A 22,462-nucleotide genomic window follows, 5' to 3' on the forward strand; every position below is an offset into this window, starting at 1 on the left:
AATAAAATGAACATTTGGGAGCTGATCACCACCCCCAAATAGCATTTTGCTTGTCCTCAAGCAAGGATGAGAGAAAAAACTAAAATCACAAATGAGTGATTTATTATAAGTTATAATAATCTCGTTTCGCAGAGTGTGATTGCATTGACCATATGCAATAAGGACTTAAACCACTAGGAATTCCATAGTGGACGAGCTTAAATTTCGTAAGAGTTTTATAGTGAAAGTACTCACAAACTTCTCCTATTTAGTACAAAGGGTCTTGTTTTCTTTTTTATTCTCAGAAGTTCATACATCTCATTAGCGGAGAATACGGACAAGCTCTTTTGAATTTAGAATAACATATGTACAGTAATTTAATCATCTAAGGATAAATGTGCAAAACATGAGCAATGAAATTCAAAAGTAGAGTTGTTTCTGAGACTTTTGGAGAGCGTTCTTATAACACCCCCTAAATTTTATTCTTTTATTTTATTAAATATATGTATATAAAGTTTAATAATAATAATAATAAAAATAATAAAGGATAAAGATAAAGATAAAAATAAAAATAAAGATAAAGATAGAAAGATAGAAAATGTGGGAAAAGAGGATAAACTTTCTTCCCTGTTTTTGGGGGTTTTAAAAAGAAAAGGGATACGTGAGAAAAAGAAAAAAAGAAAAGAGAAAGGAGGAGAGGGTAGTTGGAGAGGGTTCTGCTTCAGTCCAAGTCAATGGTCCACGGCAGGTGTAGCACAAAGCTTTGGTAAAAGTATTGATGCTTACGACCAGGAGATAGATATTAGGAGTTTACACACCTTTGGTTGCCAGCTGTCTATATGGGACTTGAGGATGTTGTGTACAAAGAGTGTGTGGATCTATGGGAGATATAATCTATTCTGTTTGCAGTGCCTCAACTGGGCACATTGCAATAGGAGGAGCTGATCGTAGTGTAACCATATATGATTCTCGCAGATGGTCAGCCTTATCAAGATGGATGAATTGTTAAAAAAAATGAGATAACAGGACTTGCTTTCTCATCACTTGACTCCGATTATGTATGCGTACAAGGTGTTGATTATGAGGTAATTGTTTCATTTCTTTCAATTCTTCATGTTGACTACTTTAGGTTAATATAAATATAGTATGCAGTCAGAAATCGTAATAGCATTCAGGGCATTTCGGGGCTTGTGCGCATTAAAAATATTAATAACATCACAGAACTTTTGTTGAAATCTTAACTGCCTAATTTGTAATGTGTTTTGAAAGATTGTTTATTATACTTCTAGTGAATGCTAATGAATAAGTTAGAACCATAATTCATGTTGCCCCTTGTCAAAGTTGCTGCTTGTCCGACTAATATCATTGCTTATGACTGGCAATGTGGTTCAAAAATGGCCTTGACACCTTATGTATAATTACCCTCCAAAAATAGAGCATTGGTTACCGTATCATATATGTTTATAGGGAACTTCATAAACATAATGTTATTATATGATTTTCTCTCAACTTGTGCTCTCTACCTAAGAAGGCAGAAAAGGTAGTATCCGTTTTTGAATTTAATGGCATGCACTATCTGACGATCCTATAATTTCTTGTGACACATGTACCACATTATGAGGTCTTTTGTGGGAATTGGAGAGATAACCATAAGGTGTTTTCATTTAGAGGGGACTCTAACTGGTTGGGATTTAGCAAGGTTTGTCTTTCATAGTGGTTTCATTCACTTTTCGGATCTATGATACTGAATTTGGAATTGGTATGCTTGCATCATACAGATATAACTTTATTATTTTAGATAACAAGGAAGCATTCTATTATTAGATCATTAATTCAGAAGTCTACTTTGATATACATATCTAAATATCCTCAACACTGCTGCAATGCATTATTGAAAACTGACTGCAATATATGATGACTGTTTGTGCAAGTATTTTGGACATGTTGCATTGTAGGAAGTGTATAGGACACTGTACTTTGTAGATTTGTGCGAAACCAAAACTGAATGAAACCTTAGAGAGTCTTTTATCCAACGCAGTGAGCCTCACTTAATTTGGATGAGTGACGGAAAAGATATGACATTGACAGTTCTATGCATCAGAAATTCTATTCGTCAGAAAATAGTTTTCTGCATAGGGTTTGATCACAAATTGCATAACTCTAGGGGGAGATTTAGAGTTTTTGTAAAACATGAAAAGTTGAGTTTTATGAGTCTTCTTTCTAACTCAATTAGCCTCGTCCCATTCCGATTCCTGTGGAGACAGCTATGAGGTTTGGACGTTTGGTTGACAGAAAATAGTGCGGCAGAATTCAGTTTCTACGCACTGTGTTTGAGTCCAGTTTTCATATAGTTAAAGTGAGAGTTAGTATTTTTGTAAGACATGAAAGAGTAAGTTTTGAGACTCTTCTTTTCAAAGCAAAAAGCCTTGTAGCATTTAGACACTTGTGGAAAGAGTTGTGGTATTCGGAAGATAGTCCGTCAGAAATCTAGTTTGCTGAAAATTAGGATTTTTACCGTTTTCGACTTAAGTTTTCTTCTAGATGAGCTGATGTTGGGACTTCGAGTTCTACATGAAAAAGTATGTTTACATACCCTAGTTTCTAAATATTTAAGTTACATGTCATTTGGATGAATGTAGGAAAAACTATCGCATTGACTATGTGGCTGATAAGAACTACGAAGGCTTGATTTCAATCTTGAAAGATTTGGATACGTAGGCAGCTTTGAGCAAAAGTGCAGCCACTACACTATACTATATTATATATTATATATTAGTTATTAGTTATTGTGATAACTATATGTGTACAATGTTAGTACTTAATTGTGTACGTGATTATGATTGTTTAAAATGTATTCACGAGACATTTAATTAATGCGTTATTTTTTATTGAACCTTTTGGATATCTATAATTTATATAATTGATAATGAGGTGAGTTGATTAGTTATTGTGTTTGGAATCTTTAGTAATAAATTATTGTTTGAGACGATGTTTGTTTTGTAATAAAAATATTATAATAAATAAAAACTCTCGAGTGTTAAAATCTAGTGTAAAAGTGTCCGGTAAAAATTTAATGTGTCGCCCACATCTTTAGATCTCTCCACGACTCTGTGATGAAAAGAAATGTTTATGACTAATGATGTCATGTGAAAAGCCGCCTTAGAGAGGAACTAAGGCATTCACCTTACGGGTTGGCTGTATTTCTTGAATGTACGGGAATGTAGGTAGGTATTCCTTGAATGTGGCGGAAATGAGCCAAGGTATTCATTGAATGTGCCATGAATGACCTGTTAGTGTTATGATGGGTATTCTTTGAATGTGGCGGGAATGACCCAAGGTATTCATTGAATGTGCCATGAATGACCTGTTAGTATTATGATGGGTATTCCTTGAATGTGGCGGGAATGACCCAAAGTATTCATTGAATGTGCCATGAATGACTTGATATTTTGTTATGCCCAAAGGAGGCTTTGTGATTATGTGTATGGAAAGCCCAGAGATGGCTGTGACTCAAAGTTACGAGTTTATAAGATGAAAGTATGTTTCCTGGAGGTGATATCCCGCTTGGGACATATGTCTTGTAGTTGTACTCGGTGTGAGTGGGGCACACGGATATGTGTGATTTGGCAAATGTGTGTAGTGCAAATCGTGGAGTAGGAACTAAAGGTTGGGCTGTGTCTTTTAATAAATAAGTCAACAAGATAATTAATAAGTAAAGTAAAATATTGATTTTACGTGTGATGGAGTTATTGCATATGATGTATATGATTTCTTATGAGAAATATATATGTGATTTGTATGAGTTGATACTCACAAGGGACGAATGTACTCCTTGGTTGTGATATTTCCCCATTCTCATAAGTAGACGCGTGGTTTTTAAGTAAAAGTATATGAATTGTGTGATGTTATGGATGTGAAGTGTGACTGTGAATAATATTAGTAAATGATTGTGATTTCTATGTGATTACGAAATGACTATAACTTGATATGTTATTACGAAAATATTAATGACTTGTGATAGTCTGAGATCTATGGTTATGCATGTAGAAACTTTATGACATAATGATGTCATATGAATAACTACTCTTGATATATGTATTATGATAAGTGGTATTTCCCGAATATGCGGGACAAACCAGGTTATATCAATTAGACTTAAATGTTTTAAATAAGGTTTGGTTATGAATGGAAATTTGACTGGCTAAGATAAATCATTTTATTTTGATGTCTAACTCTGTTTTGCAGGAGGGTAGGATCTATTAATCTTTTCTGCAGAGACGTAAATATCCTACCCTAAGACGACGTGTTGGCTTAAAGGTAAGGTATACCAAACTCATATTTAATTAGGTTATTATATGTGCATTTAAAAATGGAATGTAAGTAGTATTTATGTTGTGAGTTATTTTGGAAAGTGGGAATGATGAGTATTGTTATATGAGATTCTTGGAATTTGTATATTTGGGTGAAATCTTATTTGGGAAGAAATTACACGCCGTTTTGGAAAATGGAACTATATTGTCTTCCAAGTGGAAAGGGTTGGTTAGTTTCTTTGTAGTTTAATAATGTGATTTAAGGATTGTTCCTTTTAGTTTTCTTTTGATTTCAGTTTTGTATATATCATGTTTGATAACAGGGTTTTGGGTTTTGTTTCACCCCGGTTTCCAGATAATTGAATATAATTGTTTTAAATATTGTCTGGAAATTTGGGGTGTGATAGTTCTTATGGGGGTTCGGGGGGTTGCAGTCACAACTCTTTGATAGATTCACTCAAAGTTCATTCTCTCAAGTGCACTAGGCACTTATATTCCTTGCATACTCAAATGACGTCCAAAGAAACCGGGGTCGATTGATCACACTTGCCACTTACTATCACACTATCTTATTCCTAATCGAGCTATAGGTCTTTTATTAGGAGTTACGGGGCTAGGGTGATGGTTTAGAAATAAAAAGAAAGGGAAAACAAAATCTGATAAGTTAAGAAACTACGTCTTCAAGATACTTGTTAATAAGTGCCTAAAATTATATATTTTATATATAGTTTTATAGGCACTTTATAATATCATTTATGCTTAATTGCGTATTTTTAATATAAAACCATACATTTGCTTTATTCCATGGCAATATGCACATTTTTTGGTCATTAAAAGATTATTTGCATATATGTGCATGTCTTTGGAAAAGTCCCATGCAAAATATGTTTTATTAATTTATTTTAATATTTTTTGTAGGAAATAAAAAAATTGTTGATCAAAGCCCAATCAAAGCTCGAGCCCATGAGGCAAAGAGAATCATTTAAATAATAAATAAGTGAGAGCTCATGAAATAAATTGTGCTATCAAGAATGGAAGGAAATGTTAGAGAATTGATAATTATGGAAGGAAATCAAGAAAGGATAATTGCAACTATCACCATATATTCTTACCATTTTCACCACATTAAATATCCCCATTCTCATTAATAATTTATTCCCTTGATTTTATCATATCAAATCATTCCTTAATATCTTATATTTTTGCCACCATATATATTCCCCCATATCCTCCATATTCTTGCCAATCACTCAATTTCTAATTCAAAACCATATCATTCCATTTTATTTTTTATTTGATTACCAATTAATATTTCCATCCCTCATCATGTCTTGATAATATCTCTTCTATATTCCATTTCTAAAATTTTTTATCTTATATTCTCTTCCCATATCACAAAGATTGTTTCCATTTCATGTGAAGATATTATGCACCAAGATATTATTTGTAGAAGCTATAAATAGATAAAAGAATTGGCATTGAAGACATCCAGACTTGAGAGAAAAATACAGTAAACTAGTTCTTTAGTTAGTTAATTTTTGTTTTAAGGGAGAGAGTTTTGAGCGTGTATTAGTTTATCTTGTTCTTGATCAACAATCAATACAATAATTCAAGTTTCAAGTGTAATGGTGGTATCCACTTCTTATCTTTTTATGTGTTCTAAACTCATGATGGGGTAAAATCTCTACCCTAATGGTGGAAGATGAATCCCCTATCATGAAGATGTAGGCTTATTTTCTTGTATTTCCAATTTTTATTCTCCAGTATAATCTTTAACGTATCCAATGATTTTCTTCATATGAATTAATAATATTGAAATGAAATGTGCACGAGTTCAATCACCATAATAATTGGGGTATTTCTCATTGTTAGTTTCTTTCACCATTATTATTTTTATTAAAGCTTGTTCAATAACATTTTAGTTGCATATCCTTGATGACTTATACTACTTTAATTTGTTTGAGTTGATTTGTCATGCTTAGATAGCTTCCTATAGTGCTTGAAGAATTTGAGGATTTATTCTTTTAAAAAAATGTGACTAGCGTCCATAAAATACATCTATTGAAAATCATCAATTAAACTTGCAATTAGCTTTGGAGTTTATTTTATGAAATTTATAAAATAGAAAGGAGAATAAATGTGTGGAAATATATGAAATAATCTATTCTTTAAAAATAGGGGTGAAGTCATTCACCATTAGGAGTTCTCATTAATTGAATTCTTGAAAACCGAAAAAATTTAGTTTAATTAGTTGATAAAATAGAAGAAAATTTTCATTCTTAGATTAAATTAGGTTGATAAAATCAAAATCCAAAAATTGTTTTAAATCTCACGTATGTAAGACCCCAAATTATTTTTCCATTATTTCGTAACAATATTTAGCATTTCGGAATTTGATATTTATTTCTTGGTCAACGGGCTAGTAAATGTGGGCTTGACTTTTTGATAGAAATAGAAAAGAGGGAAAACAAGTATTTTGAATTTTGTGTAGAGATTTTTAATTATTTGGAAAGTTTTCAAAAGATATTAATATAAGGTACTTAATAGATATACTAATTTTAATAGAGAATTATATTCTATAGTTATGAATAGATATATTTGGTAAAATAGGAAGTTTCTAAAAAAGTTAAGCATAATATATGGTAGATAATTTTTGGAATGGAATGACTTATCATAAATTCAGGGTTTTCAGAAAAACAAGGTTTTCTTAAGAATTAAACTATTTTAACTAAAAGAAAGAAGAAGGAGAAGGGGCAGATTCGTGCGTCTTCTAGCTAGTTGGGGATTGGTTTTCTCGCGTGATTTTCTATATACACTTTTTCGCGATACAAGAGGTGAGTAGTTATGTTTTTTTTCCACGAAACTAGAGTTTTATAACTATGAATAAAAAGTTTTCCTGTCAGAGTTTTCCGCTCAGTTTTTGGTTATGCTTATTTTCTTATCCTGCCGAATTGTTGAACTGGTTAAATGTAATATATGAGTTTTTCTTAATTATTGAAACTGTCGAAACTGTTCGAACTCTGGAGGTTGTTAATGGCGGCGCGATCCCCAGGAATCGTCCTGTAATTATTTGAACCGTTATTTATTTATTTTGTGGTGGTTTTGGGTGGCTGGTGATTAGTGGTGGTGGGGGTTGATTGGGTGGGTGATGTTGAAGCTTTGAAAGGGCGTTAATGGCGGCGAAAAGAAATCGTCTAGTTTATTATTTGAACTTTTGTTGTTGTGGTTTTTGGTTGAGTACTTGAATGAAGATTGATGTCGGGGGATTAAGGGTTTTGATGTTTGGTTGTTGGCTGGAGAGTTGGGGCTGTTAAAGCTTGAAGAAGTTGTTAATGGCGGTCGAGATCGAGTTTTGGATGTGAAGGGAATCGGGTTTTGATGGTATCGAAAGGTGGGATGAGGGTGGCAGACAAGTGGTGGCTGGAGGAGAGCTGCTGGTGAGGTGAGGGAGATGACCTGTTAGCTTGGTTAGGCTTGGGCTTGGGCTTGGATAGGAACTAAATTAGTTGTGTTGGGCCAGTTTCTATTTCTTTTGTTTTTGGGCCGAACCAATTATTGTTTTGGGCCAGTTTCATTTCTTTTGTTTGGGCTAGTTCTATTTTTGTTTGGGCTGGGTCCATATGACTTAAAATGGGTGCAATTGGGTCTTTAAGTGTTTAGACTTTTGGGCTTTGGTTTTGGGGTTTTGTCTTGTTTAATTGGATTAGGACAATGAGTTGAACTATTTTAAACATGTGTTTGGGTTAGGACTTGTTTGGATGACCACCGGTTTAGGACTGTTGACTGTTGGGCTTGACCTGTTGACCAGTTAACCCTTTCATTGTTGACCGTTGACCTTGTTTACTTTTTATATGTATTAAATTCTATGGACTAATCAAATGGTAGAATGTTGTGGAAACCTGTATAAACTGGTTTGTCATTATTTAAGAAAGATTTGTCGTTGATATTGTGCAATTTCTGACACGTGATGAGATTGATATTTAGAAGACATGATATTCCTAAAACGCTATACAAATGTTATGCCGTACGTTTGGAGTAATGGTGACATTATGTGGTATGTTGAAATTGTTGTTCTGTTAACTAATATAATACGTTAGGATGTATATTAAATGCAATATTTTTTGAGAAATAAATATAAACGCTCCATCCTTATATCTGTGAGATGCTACTATGATGTAGTATGATATTTGTGGATATTTCCCAAGAGATTGTGGCTTAGTGCAATAATTTATTTGGCATTTGAAAAAATGAAAGTTGTTATGAGATGTATTGAGATATTTCTAAATATTGTGGCTTAATACAATAATGTATTTGGCATGCACGTGATAAAGTGAAATGATTATGAGATATAAACGTATGATACCTGAATAAATTTCGTAACGAAAATCCTAGAACCTAGCTATCACAGCTCATGTGATTTGGCCCATGTGTAGAGCGTATGTGATATGATTGGCCCTTGTATAGGGTGTATGAGATATTGATTGACCCATGTGTAGGGCAATCATAGCCGAATAGTGGCTTGATTTTCTCGTTCTTAAAATTAGAACGAGACGCGCGATATTTTATGCCGAATAGTGGCAGTACCCACATAATGGTGTTCGTGTGAGGGTTACTTGGTATGCGATATCTCGCTTAGGGTAACTACGCACAAAGTGGTTCATTATGTGAGGGGAGGCATGTGGATGTACATGTTCGGCGTTGGGAAGCGATTATGGTAGCTAGGGAAACTAGGTAAGACATAGAGACGACGTGATTCTAGAGACACTTGAAAAAACTTTAAAAAATAATTGTGATGATATATCAAAATGTACGTTAAATCTATAATAAATGATTTATTGTAATTTATGTTGCATTCATAATGATTTTGCAGTAGGGTGGGTTGAATTGATTATTTATTATGCAGGTGTGACCCACTCTGTGATTAGGCCTACACCAGAGTAAGTATAGAGTAAGTTTTAGTTTTGTTATTTTATTATTAGATGTAGTTGATTTAGTACGGTTTGAAGCTAAGGAGCCTCAGTGGAGGAACTACCTGCCTTAATTATTGTAATTAAGAATGTTGTATTAGTCGTTGGAAGTTAAGGCGCCTCGGTGGACGAACTAACTATTTGATGGATTGTGTATATATATGTATAAGTATATGTTGTATTTTAGGGATACTCATACTAACATTGTTTATAATGCTGACCCGATTTGCATGTTTGCTTATCGGGTGTGCTAATAAAATGAACCCAGTTGATAAGTCTTGATAGGATTAGTGTTGAAGAAGGTTGATTGCTGCTTGTGGTTCGTGTTAGCGTCTCATTACAGGATATGTTTTTGTTTTCCCTTGAGGTGCAATAGATTTTTTAATTGAGACAATGTTTTTGTATATTTAGTTGTAATTATAATTAAAGAGTTGTTGAAAGGAAATTTGTAACTTAATCATATTTGTGAATTTTTGTAATGAAGATGACTTTTGTTGTTTTAAAATTTTTTATGGGTTTCTGGAAGTTGAGAGTGCATCACACCTCCAAAATCGAAGAGTTGGGAACAAATATTGTTTTTCTGATTTTGTCGAAATTCGGGGTGTGACAACGTACCTAGTTAGTTATTGGTTCCTCAATTCTCTTCGCTCTAATTTCTCCATTCCAAGGTGTGGTTCGACTCTAACTTGCCACTATTCGTTTTAATTGTTGCAGGTTTGAGAATTATATTTATTGATTTGTAGGTTCTAAACGACAAGAATTTGTGTAAATCAAATGGCGCCGCTGCTGTCTTGAAGTGTGAAGAAAAAGAGGTGAAATAGTTGATTTTCTAGTTGCAAATTAGGTAAAAAAATAAAAAAAATGAGGTATAATTTTTAAGCTCTTCTTGAATCCCATGTCAGAGGAGTTCTCTGTGTGTTCAAATGCATATTGTGTGTTGGGTGTTTTAAATTTTGCGAGTCAATTTAAATTTCCAATATGACTAAAGACAGACCCAGCCTACAAGTGATCACCTAATTCTGACTTGTTTGTGTTTTGTACATGGACTTAAAATTTGACCAAGATTAGAGCCAAATAATTAGATCGGTGTTCATAGGACCCCAACTAAAGGGTATAGTGCTGGGAACAACCCACTGTTGACTGTAAACATTTTTTAAGTTCTTGGAACACATGGTTTCACTTCGGTGACTACTGGTGCAACCGCCAGAGAATTTCAGTGGAATGCAGAAAGTTCAGTGAAGTTATAGTACACATAGCCCCACTGGAGTTACCATTGATCACCTTGTGGATGTGAGCGGTTATTCATAGTGGTAAAGCTCTGGCGACACCCCTGCTCTTGGTAGGAACACAAACTCCCCTGACAGAGATTCAAGTGTAGACCCTTTAAGTCAGACTTTAGGATTTATTGCATTTTGCTTGGCATTTGTATTGTGCATCTAAAAAAAAAAAATTGTTTGCTAGGTGAATGTTTAGGAAGTGTGTGTGTATCTAGGTTAGAATTTGCATTCGTTTATGCCATGTTATAAACGAGTTAACTAACGGCTAACTTGATCTTGGACTCCATACGGTAAGTCTGAGCAAAATCCACCTTTTTCTCCCACAATCATAAGTTACTCTCCACTAGTCAGCCCAAGACCATTCACCATGGCTACAAATAATCAACCAGCTAAAAAGCAACTAAGGGACTACTTTGCCCCTATTACTTCAAACCCACCCTCAAGCATCAATTACCCACCCGTGGAGGCGGGTCAATTTGAGATTAGGCCGCCCATCATTAATATGCTTGCTCAACACCAGTTTCATGGCTTGGATAATGAAGATCCATATGCCCATATAATCAACTTTCTCAACATTTGTGGTACTTTTCAAAATCAAAATTTGGATGAGAACAATGTGAAGTTGAGGCTTTATCCGTTCTTCCTTGCGGACAAAGCCCTTTGTGGCTTAATTCTTTCCCGGACAAGCCCATTAGCACTTGGGATGAATTGTTGAAAAAGTTCATGGGACACTTTTATCCCATTTCAAAAACTAATGCGATGAAAACAGTGATAATGGATTTTAAGTAAGATGAGAACGATCATTACTATGAGTGTTGGGACCACTTTTACACTCTCCTTTTGAAGTGTCCCCACCATGGTTATGAAAAGTGGAAATTAGTCCAATTTTTCACTAAAGGACTTTTGCAAGATCAACGCCAAATGATCCAATCCATGCACAAAGGCAAGTTCATTTACTTGACCGGATCAGAGGCATTCACATTCCTCCAAGACTTAGCTGAGGATTCATAACAGTAGTACTAGTACCACCCCAATCTACGAGAGACAGACTAGTGAACCTAGGAAAGGAGGTATGTACGAAGTGAAGAGAGACCCCGATGAGCTAAAAACTGTGTTGGATAGTCTAAACAATTTGACTAAGCAATTTGGTGCTTTTGCCTTAACATCCAATAAGGCCCAGAGTCAACAAGTGTCGTCTGCTTCTAGTTCTGTGATGAGTGTGCACAACAAACTAAACACTTTTCTGTGCACAATTTGTTCAAGTCCACACCACACTGCCCATTCATGTCCCATATTTATTTAGCAAACCGAGTCCACCATGGAACAAGTGTGTGCTTTTAATGATTTTAGGAGAACACCCCCAGGAACTTTTAGTCTAACATACAACAAGGATTGGAGAAACCACCCTAACTTCTCTTGGAGACAAAATTTGCCTCAAAACCAACCATTTGGTCCACCAGGCTTTTCTAGTAACAACCAAGGTAGGAAACAAGACCAATTCCCCATGAACCAGCAGATGAACTCAGCCCAGTACAACTAGTACAACCCATCTTCTAGTTCCCAGTATGTTCCATCCCAACAACCACAAAGACAACCCTGGGAAGAAGCCTTCCAAAAGCTTGAAAAACAATTGAGCCAACAGTCTAACCATATTAGTCAACTCATTAACCTTGTAGTCGCTAGAGAGAAAGGAACCTTCCCAAGTCAACCATTTGCTAACCCAAAGGGGAACACTAAGGAAAATACCTTTGAAGTTTCAAGTTCCCAAGACAATACTTTTCCTAGGGAGATGAAAGTAGTCACCACACTAAGATCAGGGAGACAAATTGACAATCAGGTTAGGATGCCAAGTGAGGCCACTACTCCATCCCCGTTTAGTCAAGAAACTGAGTCAACTGTAACCCCAAGTTCCAAGACTCCACAACAAAAGCCAGATGACTCCCAGACTAAGCCAGATTCCCAGATTAGAACTGTCATGCCAAAATCCCCTTTCCCAGAGCGTCTTACTCAAAATAAGAAAGATAAATAGTTTTATGAGATTATGGAGCTTTTAAAAAATGTGAGCATTAATATTCCCTTTCTCAGTGCAATTCAGCAGATCCCATCCTACACAAAATTTGTGAAAGACTTGTGCACTATTAAGAGGAACACCCATGTCCCTAAGCAATCTTTTCTTGTTGCTCAAGCCACATCCTTAATCCACCAGAAAACCACAGCTAAGCTTAAGGACCCTGGGAGCCCTATAGTCTCTTGCCATATTGGAGGCAAGTTCAAGGGCAATGCTCTGTTAGATCTTGGTGCTAGTGTCAACTTGTTACCTTATTCTGTTTATCAGGAGTTAGGTCTACAAGATTTAAAGCCCACAAGAGCCACCTTGTAATTAGCAGACCGATCTGTTAAGATTCTGCGTGGTATAGTTGAGGACGTCTTAGTCAAAGTAGTTGACTTCTACAACCCTGTAGACTTCATAGTTTTGGACACTTATGAGTCGGTAGATAATAGAATTCCAATCATTTTAGGCCGACCATTTCTAGCTACAGCCAATGCCTTGATAAACTGTAGAAATGGTGAAATGAAGATGTCCTTTGGGAATATGTCAGCAGATGTGAATGTATTCCACCTTATGAAGAAACATAGTAATGATGAGGATGTTGGTGAAGTTTTTCTCCTCAATAGTTTGGTCCCTACTCTATAAGTGGATTACCCATTAGAAGCCTGTTTAACCCATTTTGCTTATGATTTTGACATAGATGGATCCATTAGTGCTGTGAATGAGTTATTAGACTCTGCACCTATCCTAGATACCGAAAACTAGAAAGCTAAGGTAGAACTACTCCACCTTCCTATTCCCAAAACAATTTTCAGTGTTGATTCCAAGGTTGAGCCTAGTACTGAGCTCAAGGTTGATTCTACTCCACCAGCAAGCCCAGAACTTAAACCTTTCCCAGCTGAACTCAAATATGTTTTCTTAGGACCCAATGAGACATACCTTGTTATTGTTGCCTCTGATCTATCAGATGAACAAGAGATTTTGTTAGTTAAAGTTTTGAAAAAGCATAAGTCTACCATTGGTTGGTCCCTTAGTGATATCAAAGGTATAAATTCTTTAGTGGCTCAACATAAAATTCACTTAGAAGATAATGCTAAAACTTTTAGAGAACCCCAGAGGAGATTGAACCCACACATGAAGGAAATAGTCCGAGCTAAAGTTTTGAAGCTCCTAAATGCAGGTATCATCTACCTCATCTCAGATAGCCAGTGGGTTAGCCCTGTACAAGTTGTACCCAAGAAGTTTGGGATAACTGTTGTCCCAAATGATAATAAGGAGTTGGTCCTACTAGAGTTCAAACTAGATGGAGAATGTGCATTGATTTTAGGAAGCTTAATGCACAAACAAGAAAAGATCATTTCCCTCTCCCGTTTATTGATTAGATGTTGGATAGATTAGTAGGTCATGATTTCTATTGTTTCTTAGATGGTTTTTCGGGTTACTTTCAGATTGTTATAACCCCAGAAGACTAAGAAAAGACTACCTTTACCTGTCCTTTCAGTACGTTTGCTTATCGACACATGCCTTTCTGGCTTTATGATGCACCTGTGAATTTTCAAAGGTGTATGGTTAGTATCTTTTCTGACATGGTATAGAGGTTTTTAGAAGTTTTCATGGATGACTTATCTGTCTTTGGTTCTTCTTTTGATGATTGCTTGAACCATCTGATCTTGTTTTAGAAAGATGTGGAGAGAAAAACTTAGTCCTCAATTGGGAGAAATGCCACTTCATGGTGAAGAAAGGCATTGTCTTGGGTCACGTTGTTTCTAGTGAGGGTATCCAAGTTGACAAGTCTAAGATTGATGTGATTTCTACTCTACCCATTCCCAAGTCTGTTAAAGATGTTAGATCATTTTTAGGGCATGTAGGTTTTTATCGTCGGTTCATAAAGGCCTTTAGTCAAATTGCTAGGCCTTTGAGTAACTTACTTGCTAAGGATGCTCGTTTTGATTTCACTAAGGCCTGTATTAGAGCTTTTGACTATTTGAAAAATGCTTTGACCATTGCACCCATTATCCAACCACCTAACTGGTCACTCCCTTTTGAGTTGATGTGTGATGCTTTTGATTACTCAGTTGGTGCAGTTTTAGTTCAAAAAGTAGATAAACTCCCTCACGTTATTTATTATGCTAGTAAAACTCTCAATAATGCCCAACTCAACTATTCAACCACCGAGAAAGAGTTGTTGGCAATTGTTTTTGCTTTTGATAAGTTTCGACACTATTTGATTGGTTCCAAAGTAATTGTTTACTCTGATCATGCGGATTTAAGGCATCTTCTTTCTAAGAAGGATGCCAAACCACGATTAATCCGATGGATCTTGTTGCTGCAGGAGTTTAATCTTGAGATTTGTGATAAAAAAGGAACTGAAAATGTAGTTGCCGATCATCTGTCTAGGCTAGTGACTGAGTCCATTGATAACTGGCCTATTTTTGGGAGTTTTCCTGATGAGCACTTGATGGCTGTTCCTCAAACCCCATGATATGCTGACATAGTGAACTTCCTTATCACTAATCAATTGCCTAATAATTGGAGTAAGCATGATAGATCCAAGTTTTTGGCCACTACCAAATATTTTGTTTGGGATGACCCCTACCTCTTTAAGTATTGTCCAGACCAGATAGTACGTAGATGCATTCTTGAGTGGGAACATAGAGCTATTCTCTCATTTTGTCATGATCATGCATGTGGTGGCCATTTTGGCTAAAAAAAGTACCGTTGTAAAAGTGTTGCAATGTGGATTTTATTGGCCTACATTGTTTCGTGATGCCCATACTTACTGTCAAGCTTGTAGTAAATGTCAACACCTAGGGTGTATGTCTCGTAGACACATGATGCCTCTTACCCCTATTCTGATTGTGGAAGTTTTTGATGTGTGGAGTATTGACTTTATGGGCCCTTTCCCTAACTCTCATGGCTTTGAGTACATTTTAGTGGCAGTTGACCATGTCTCAAAGTGGATTAAGGCTATTGACATGTAGGACCAATGACCACAGAGTTGTTAATTTTCTAAGGGAACACACATTACACCATAACAGGCTATTTGCAACGGTAACAAAACGTTGCTAATAATTTTTGCAACGCTTTTTAAACGTTGCAAATATGGCGTCGGTAAAGTGTTGGAAATATTTGCAAACAAAAATTTCCAACGCTTAAAAAGCGTTGCAAACAGAACTTTCCAACGATTATTATAACTATTTCGTACACATATTTAGAACCTTTGCAATGGTTTTTTATTTCACAAACGTTTTTTAAGCGTTGGTAATTTGTTAAAATTTTTACCAACGGTTTGTAACCGTTGCAAAGTTGTTAGTTAATTTAAAAAAATAATTTAAAATTCGTTTGTAATGGTTATAAACCGTTGCTGATGGGTTGCTAATAAAAAATAATAATTTTTCATATTTTGTAGCGAGACCAGCTAAACCTACAATAAACAATGAATACAAGAATACAATAAACAATGTATCATAGTTGCCAATTGAAATAACTGAGACCACAACCATAGATGTTAAAAATTCTTTTTCACCACCAATTAGATTTGAAGAGAGTGAGGTCTTTCCTAAAAAAAAAAAAAAAAAAAAAAAACAACTTTGAAGAGAGTGTGGTAGCAACACACTTTGCCAACAAACTCTTCTTTTCTTCCATACTTTTACCCTCTATACTCGCAACAAGTTCCTTAATTTTGCTAATTGCCTGAAAAACAAGTAGCAAACTCATGGCTTCTAGAACAATTTGTCATGAACATATCCATCCAATCAAACCAAAAGATCCAAATTCCTTACCAAATTGGAAGCAGCTCGAAAACTACGTATAAGACTTTGAGTGGACACCATCCTTAATGAAAAGTTTGGCCTCCTTTAAAAACTCTTCCGCAAAAAGAACTACTCTAGTGGTTCCATCACCCACCTGTAAACAATAAATCCGGTCATTAATATTACAAGTGAATTCCAAATTTATTCCTAAAACCTAACCAATACAATTATTAATGATACCCTCTCAACTTTTTCTGAGACAATGTCCTTGTTAATGTCATTATCTTCTCTAAAGTATAAGCTGTTAAATGTTGTAGTAATGCAACCATCATAACCCACTCTAAGATAAATATAAAAATTTCACTCTTTTAGTAAATTTGTAAATTTACTAAAATTAGTAAATTTTACGCAATTTGTAAAATTTGTAAATTTGTTTTCTATTGTATACCTCAGATTCTTGAGACTTGGCAATATCGACAAGAATCTTAGCAGCAGGATGAACAACATCAAGAAGTTTCATAATAGTAGCACCATCATTAGAAATAGTAGCATTGCCCTTGTCATCATGAATCAATTTATCCATTCCTCAATAAGAAACATATACGCAAGCCAGAGTTGCATAAAAGAAAGACGTAATATCATAAATATGAAAGAAAATAGATCTACCTCGTTCCCAAAAGTTTCAATGAATCCGCCGCATAAGTCATATCAGAAATGTACTCTTCATGGGCGTTAAAAGAATTACAGCAAGTACGTTGCCTTGTATCCCAAACCTATGGAATGAAATTTATAAAGCATCAGGATAAAGAAAAGTAAGTAACTAGTATTTCATCAACAGGCATATAAATGGAGTTTAAGATTAGTAATGACTAAATTGGATGATGAAGTCTAACAACAAGATAAGATACTCCACTTTTAAGGACTGGTGCATTTGTAATGTGGTTTTGTTGTGGGCATCACCAATTGATGTACCCCTTACTGTCACGGTGGACTTGATAAGACCTTAATACTACCATTTGTAGGCTTTCATTAGCTTTCATTTGTAACAAATCACGAAGTCGATGTTGGCGTTACACTTTTTTTCCTCTACAAGATCTCGCAACCTACGGTCCATCCTCACCGTGTTGCACTATACTAGTTGATTTGGAGGTTTTGTTTCATGGGTGAAGAAGAACTGAATGGAACTTCTGATGCCCAGGAAGCCACTATGAAAGCAAATCCAAAACTAACACTTTTACCCCTTATTGCTCTTATCTTCTATGAAGTCTCTGGAGGACCTTTTGGGGTTGAAGATTCAGTCAAGGCAGGAGGGGGTCCCCTTTTATCTTTGCTTGGTTTTTTAATTTTTCCTCTACTTTGGAGTGTTCTAGAAGCCTTAGTTACAGCTGAACTTGCTACAAGCTATCCTGAAAATGGCGGGTATGTTCTCTGAATTTCTGACATAGAAGAAGAGCTCAATGAGGACAAGAGATATTAAAAGTTTGGTAAGCAAAGTTCACACGTGGGATTTTTGTCATCCCCATACTCTCACACGTGAAAAATCAATGGTCACTTTCTCATCATTTCTTAATACATTCTAAGATCGCCTCAACTATGCAGCAGGGTAGATCACTCTACACCTCCACTAAATAAACGACACGTCGTATTCCGTATCAACTTCCGACATATAATAGATTCCTGTCCTAGTATTACAACAGACCAAAACAAGTTGTTATTATGCAAACTGGACCAAGTGATTACACCTTTCCTGAATACACTAATCCCACTCCTAACTTGTTATGTCGTTGTCCAACCAATACCCGCACGGAAGAAAAATGAACTAAGAATGACGGCCGAAGGATCACAGCCTAATTAACATGAGGGATGATAAGTGACATCTAACTACTGAAAACAGAAAGTTTGAGTCCGCTCTCTGCAAGGGCAAGACAAAACAATTACCTTGAGAAGTATATCGACCGGATAGGATTATGCCCGAAATAACAAAAGTTCATGTTAATGCGTCCAACCCACTAGCATAGCTTCCTTGGAGTAGAAATGCCAACAAGCTTATTTCCAAGAAAAGCATTCCAGAAGTTGTAAACAAAGAGAGAAGATTCCATGAAAATTCCTTTCCAGTGGTGCATTCCCATGGCTGCATAAGCAAATCAACAATTAAAAGCAGAGACACCGACCATAAGATATAGTTCAGGATATACAGTGGATAAGAGCTATAGGAGCATCTGAAATGTTCATAAAAAACCAACAATTTTTCCTACCACATAATAACATTAGAGAAAAGCTGAAATTGGTCAATATTGCATGCATATACTTTATACACAGGCCTTTAGCAGGAATTTTTTAAAAGCCCAAAGAAGTAACAAACGTTAAAGAGGTCAAGTTAAAGATTATTAGTTCAGCCACCATTTTCACCTAGAAGAAAATATATATACTACTCTCTATCTTTATCATGTTTATTTTAATCCACACAAGGTCATATGATGGCCTGGATAATTTTTTAATCCACCAACTTTAATCTTTATAAAAACAGGGGTTGATGTGAAAAGACACAACTCTTTAACATAGCAGGTACATAATTTTTTATAAAAGTAGAAGATAGTAATAACACAATGTACACCATTATCAGTTACAGTAATTCCTAAATCAACCCTTATTTTGATCACTAGCACTACCTCATGGCTACTCGTAAAGTCGTAAACCAAGAATGACATTTATCAATAAAACTCACTATCCACTTTAAAACTAAATTTCATTATCAAAGCTAAAATCATACTCTAAACAAAGTTTCAACACATAACAATATCCATTATTATAAAACTATGAAGTCAAAGTGAACGAAATGACAAACCTGAAAAGCACACCAAGCAAGATTGAGCAAGCTAACAGCCCAAAGAAGTCCATAATAAGCAATCATGATATAAGACCTCCCATGAAACAGCTTAGTAAAGCTCTTCTTAGCTTCCAAAGCCAAGTAAACAAAAGTAACTATAAAGTGTGTCAGTACTACAAGGTTCAAAGGATTAGATATAAATACTTATTTCAAACCTTCTTCTTTGGGTATATTTGGCTGATCAATCAAGAGTCTGTCGAGTGAGTGTGCACCAACATCACCAAAGACCTTTGAAGGAAACAGTCCAGTGATAAAAAAAAATTACAAGCCGCAAAAGGACTAAGAAACATTACACAGATCTTAAGTTCTTAACAAACTAGGAAGATGGTTAGAGAAGCACATTGAGCTCTGCACGGTACATAGATTCAAAACTAGAAGATATGCATTGCAAAAAATCTGACCGCTCAATTCTAATAGAAGAATAAACAAGAAGAAAAATCTAATAGATATGCCCCACAAAACCATCTTATTTTCTTGAAGCTCCACAATGTCAACAAAACTAATACGCTGAAAATGAACAAATTAAATAATACAATTGAAGGGACGTACCTAGGTGGTGGTATCTTTGACGTAAGAGAAGAGACAATAGATAATTTGAGGAGGTACACGAAAACCATAACTCAAGTCGAAACCCGACAATCGAATTAAATTCTGTTTCTTTTCTCCCAAAAAAAAAGTCCAAGAAAATGAACAAAATTAGACAACCGTCATTTTGGAACAGAGAACAATGAGAGTACAAAAATTTCCTAAAATAGGTATTTGTATAAAAGAAAGTAAACAGAAACTTGGAAGGTTTTGTGCACCACACCCACTAACCAATTCTTGTGATACATCTTCTAGCATCACAATGATAGTTTTAACATATTATGAAACATTTCTTAGATTTTTCAAGAGGCTCAAAAGAATTACACGAAACAAAAGCGGGAATCATTCGGAGAGAACACATTGGCTTTCAACTTACTCAGACTCGTGCATTTCATAAACAACTTTAAGACCCTCTATACAAACTGCAATACTTGGTCGAATCCCTATTCGCAATTCGGTCTGTTTTCTTGAAGAAGCATTTGCAAGATGTCTACCATCACGAAAAATCTTTTCAAGAGACATAACAATTCCTTGAAAGTCGCTCCTGCATTTTCAAATGTAGAAAACTATGAAACAAGTCTAATCACATTTGAATTTAAACCAAATTTTATACCAGTATATATACAATATAACCATTAAGCCCAGTGCGGTAGGCTTACTAGAATCAAATTGCAGTGGAAATTACACAAAACTGTTTAAGAAGAATTTTAAAACCTTTTTGTTGTTTGCCAAATGGAGGATTGAAACTCACATAGTGTCCTTGAGAGATCTCCACTTTAATACCATTAATGCCCTTTAATACACCATAACTTTTAGGCTCTTGGAGCACCTAATCATGAATCAACAACTATTTAAACTATTTAAGCTATTTAAGCAATGGCTGAGGTATGAGTTATGATGTTGAACGCAAAAGAATAAAGTTGGTGTGGGCTACTTACCAAAACAGGATGACCAATTAAACTATTTAAAACCGCTTGATTTACTGGCATACGACAATATCAAAGCACAAGCGATTGACAACCTAACATCTCCATAAGTGTACACTACTTAACTCCAACACACACACACACACACATATATATATATATATATATATATATATATATATATATATATATAAAACATTGGAAGAGGTCATGTCGATAAAACATTCTAATGTGCAAGGCATCCAACAATCGTATAAGAAATCTATAAAACAATTAACCCTAATTAATTTATGGCGAGACTAATTAACGCATTAAACATAATGTCTACTCTGAACCTACATTTTGCATCCGAAAAGAAGTAAACTACCAGCAACAAACGATCTAACAATATAAAAGATCTAATAGCAAAACAAAGTGAAGCACGCTTATAATTGAAGGAGCTACAAGCACTGAAGCAACTCATCGAATGTTCAATTTGAACTTGAAGGTCTACCACTAATAAAAAGGAAAGGATGCATTTGATATTTCTATCATCCAACACGGTTTAATATGGGCCCATTGTTCTATGACATGAGGCTATTAGCTACTAGATTTGAACTTCCCGCATTGTAACTTTTGGCATATTGGAGTACTCCCCAAAACTTCACACGTAAGATAACGGGGTTGTGATCTGTGCTGCCTTTCATTCATATATCCATTGCCTTCCATGAGAAAAAAGAAAGAAGCGTACTTACTTTGCCCATTCCATGGCTTCTATTTTCTTGGTTTCTGTTTCCATCCTCTATGCTTTGATATTCTTTATCATCTCTAATTTGGAATCCGCCAAAGGATCCTTGTATGACGGGGCATTTCTCTTTGGCCTAGACCGTGCTTGGCTCTTCCTCTCATGCCCAGAATCATTACAAACTTCATTTAATTTTTTCTTCACGGGACTTTCTGCAGACCGCGTATCACCACTTGGCCTTCTCCTGGGTTACCGCTTTTAAGCTCCAACAAGTGTCCCATGATACTTTTCCAGAGCAGAGCATACACGTTCACGGTAATCCTAACAAAAAAATAGAGAAGAGTTAAAAGACAAATAGGGCAATTCCATAACTGAAACAATGTGCACTAAGGATGCTTAGCGGGTTGGGATAGATCCACCGACCAACCATACTAAACCTATACTTAGTTGATTTGGATCATTAAGGTGGATCTGACTTAAAATTAGGATTTTATCCCAAATGAGATTCAACTCGGGTTTGGAAAACTAGACAATTCGATCTAATGCATACTGAATGTGTAAAACTGTTATTGATGGATCTTTATGATCAATTACACTTTGGTTGGGCATGGGTATAGGAGTCATGAAAGGAGTCTGGACAATTGTGTCTGATTCAGAGTTATATGCTAAATCAATCCCAATTGAAAACACTAATGTCACGTTAGGTACTAGATGTAGACAAAAGATTGATCCACAGATGTTAAGCATGCATAGCATCTTCATTATATGTTTACCAGAAAAAAGAAACAGAGATACAAATGAAACCCAAAAACAAAAGATCCAGATGTTAAACGTGAAATGTAGCATTCTTGTTATTAGGGAACCATCTTTTACACCAAATCTCTTACTTTTTTCAAAAGTTGGTTCGGATAACAGTTTCAATACTACAAAAGCAATGCAAAGCCGTCACCCCTCGAATTGACATCTATTAGTCACTGGTTAACAAAGAACACCATTCTTTTCTTA

General features: G+C 35.4%; 2 long non-coding RNA genes and 1 pseudogene across 4 annotated transcripts; 1 reads left to right on the plus strand and 2 right to left on the minus strand.

Annotated features, from left to right (window-relative positions):
• Window positions 1-579: 579 nt before the first annotated feature.
• Window positions 580-9,761, plus strand: LOC147488321 (uncharacterized). 2 transcript variants are annotated; one of them, XR_015201524.1, is made up of 2 exons: window positions 580-1,064; window positions 9,525-9,761. It is a non-coding gene; the product is annotated as an uncharacterized LOC147488321 (long non-coding RNA). The 2 variants fall into 2 exon arrangements; XR_015201523.1 differs by lacking the exon at window positions 9,525-9,761 and adding an exon at window positions 5,208-5,912 and having other exon boundaries at window positions 898-1,064.
• A 5,105-nt stretch (window positions 9,762-14,866) lies between these two features.
• Window positions 14,867-19,512, minus strand: LOC147488322 (protein CANDIDATE G PROTEIN-COUPLED RECEPTOR 2-like; annotated as a pseudogene). The gene is made up of 6 exons (XR_015202817.1): window positions 19,488-19,512; window positions 19,181-19,365; window positions 18,274-18,466; window positions 17,002-17,108; window positions 16,366-16,489; window positions 14,867-16,276 (listed from the first exon to the last, which is right to left on the minus strand). The product of XR_015202817.1 is annotated as a protein CANDIDATE G PROTEIN-COUPLED RECEPTOR 2-like (transcript).
• A 490-nt stretch (window positions 19,513-20,002) lies between these two features.
• Window positions 20,003-20,782, minus strand: LOC147488323 (uncharacterized). The gene is made up of 3 exons (XR_015202551.1): window positions 20,746-20,782; window positions 20,559-20,636; window positions 20,003-20,351 (listed from the first exon to the last, which is right to left on the minus strand). It is a non-coding gene; the product is annotated as an uncharacterized LOC147488323 (long non-coding RNA).
• Window positions 20,783-22,462: the final 1,680 nt, after the last annotated feature.

Source organism: Coptis chinensis, chromosome 7 (genome assembly GCF_015680905.1).
Source record: "Coptis chinensis isolate HL-2020 chromosome 7, ASM1568090v1, whole genome shotgun sequence".
Lineage (NCBI taxonomy): Eukaryota > Viridiplantae > Streptophyta > Magnoliopsida > Ranunculales > Ranunculaceae > Coptis > Coptis chinensis.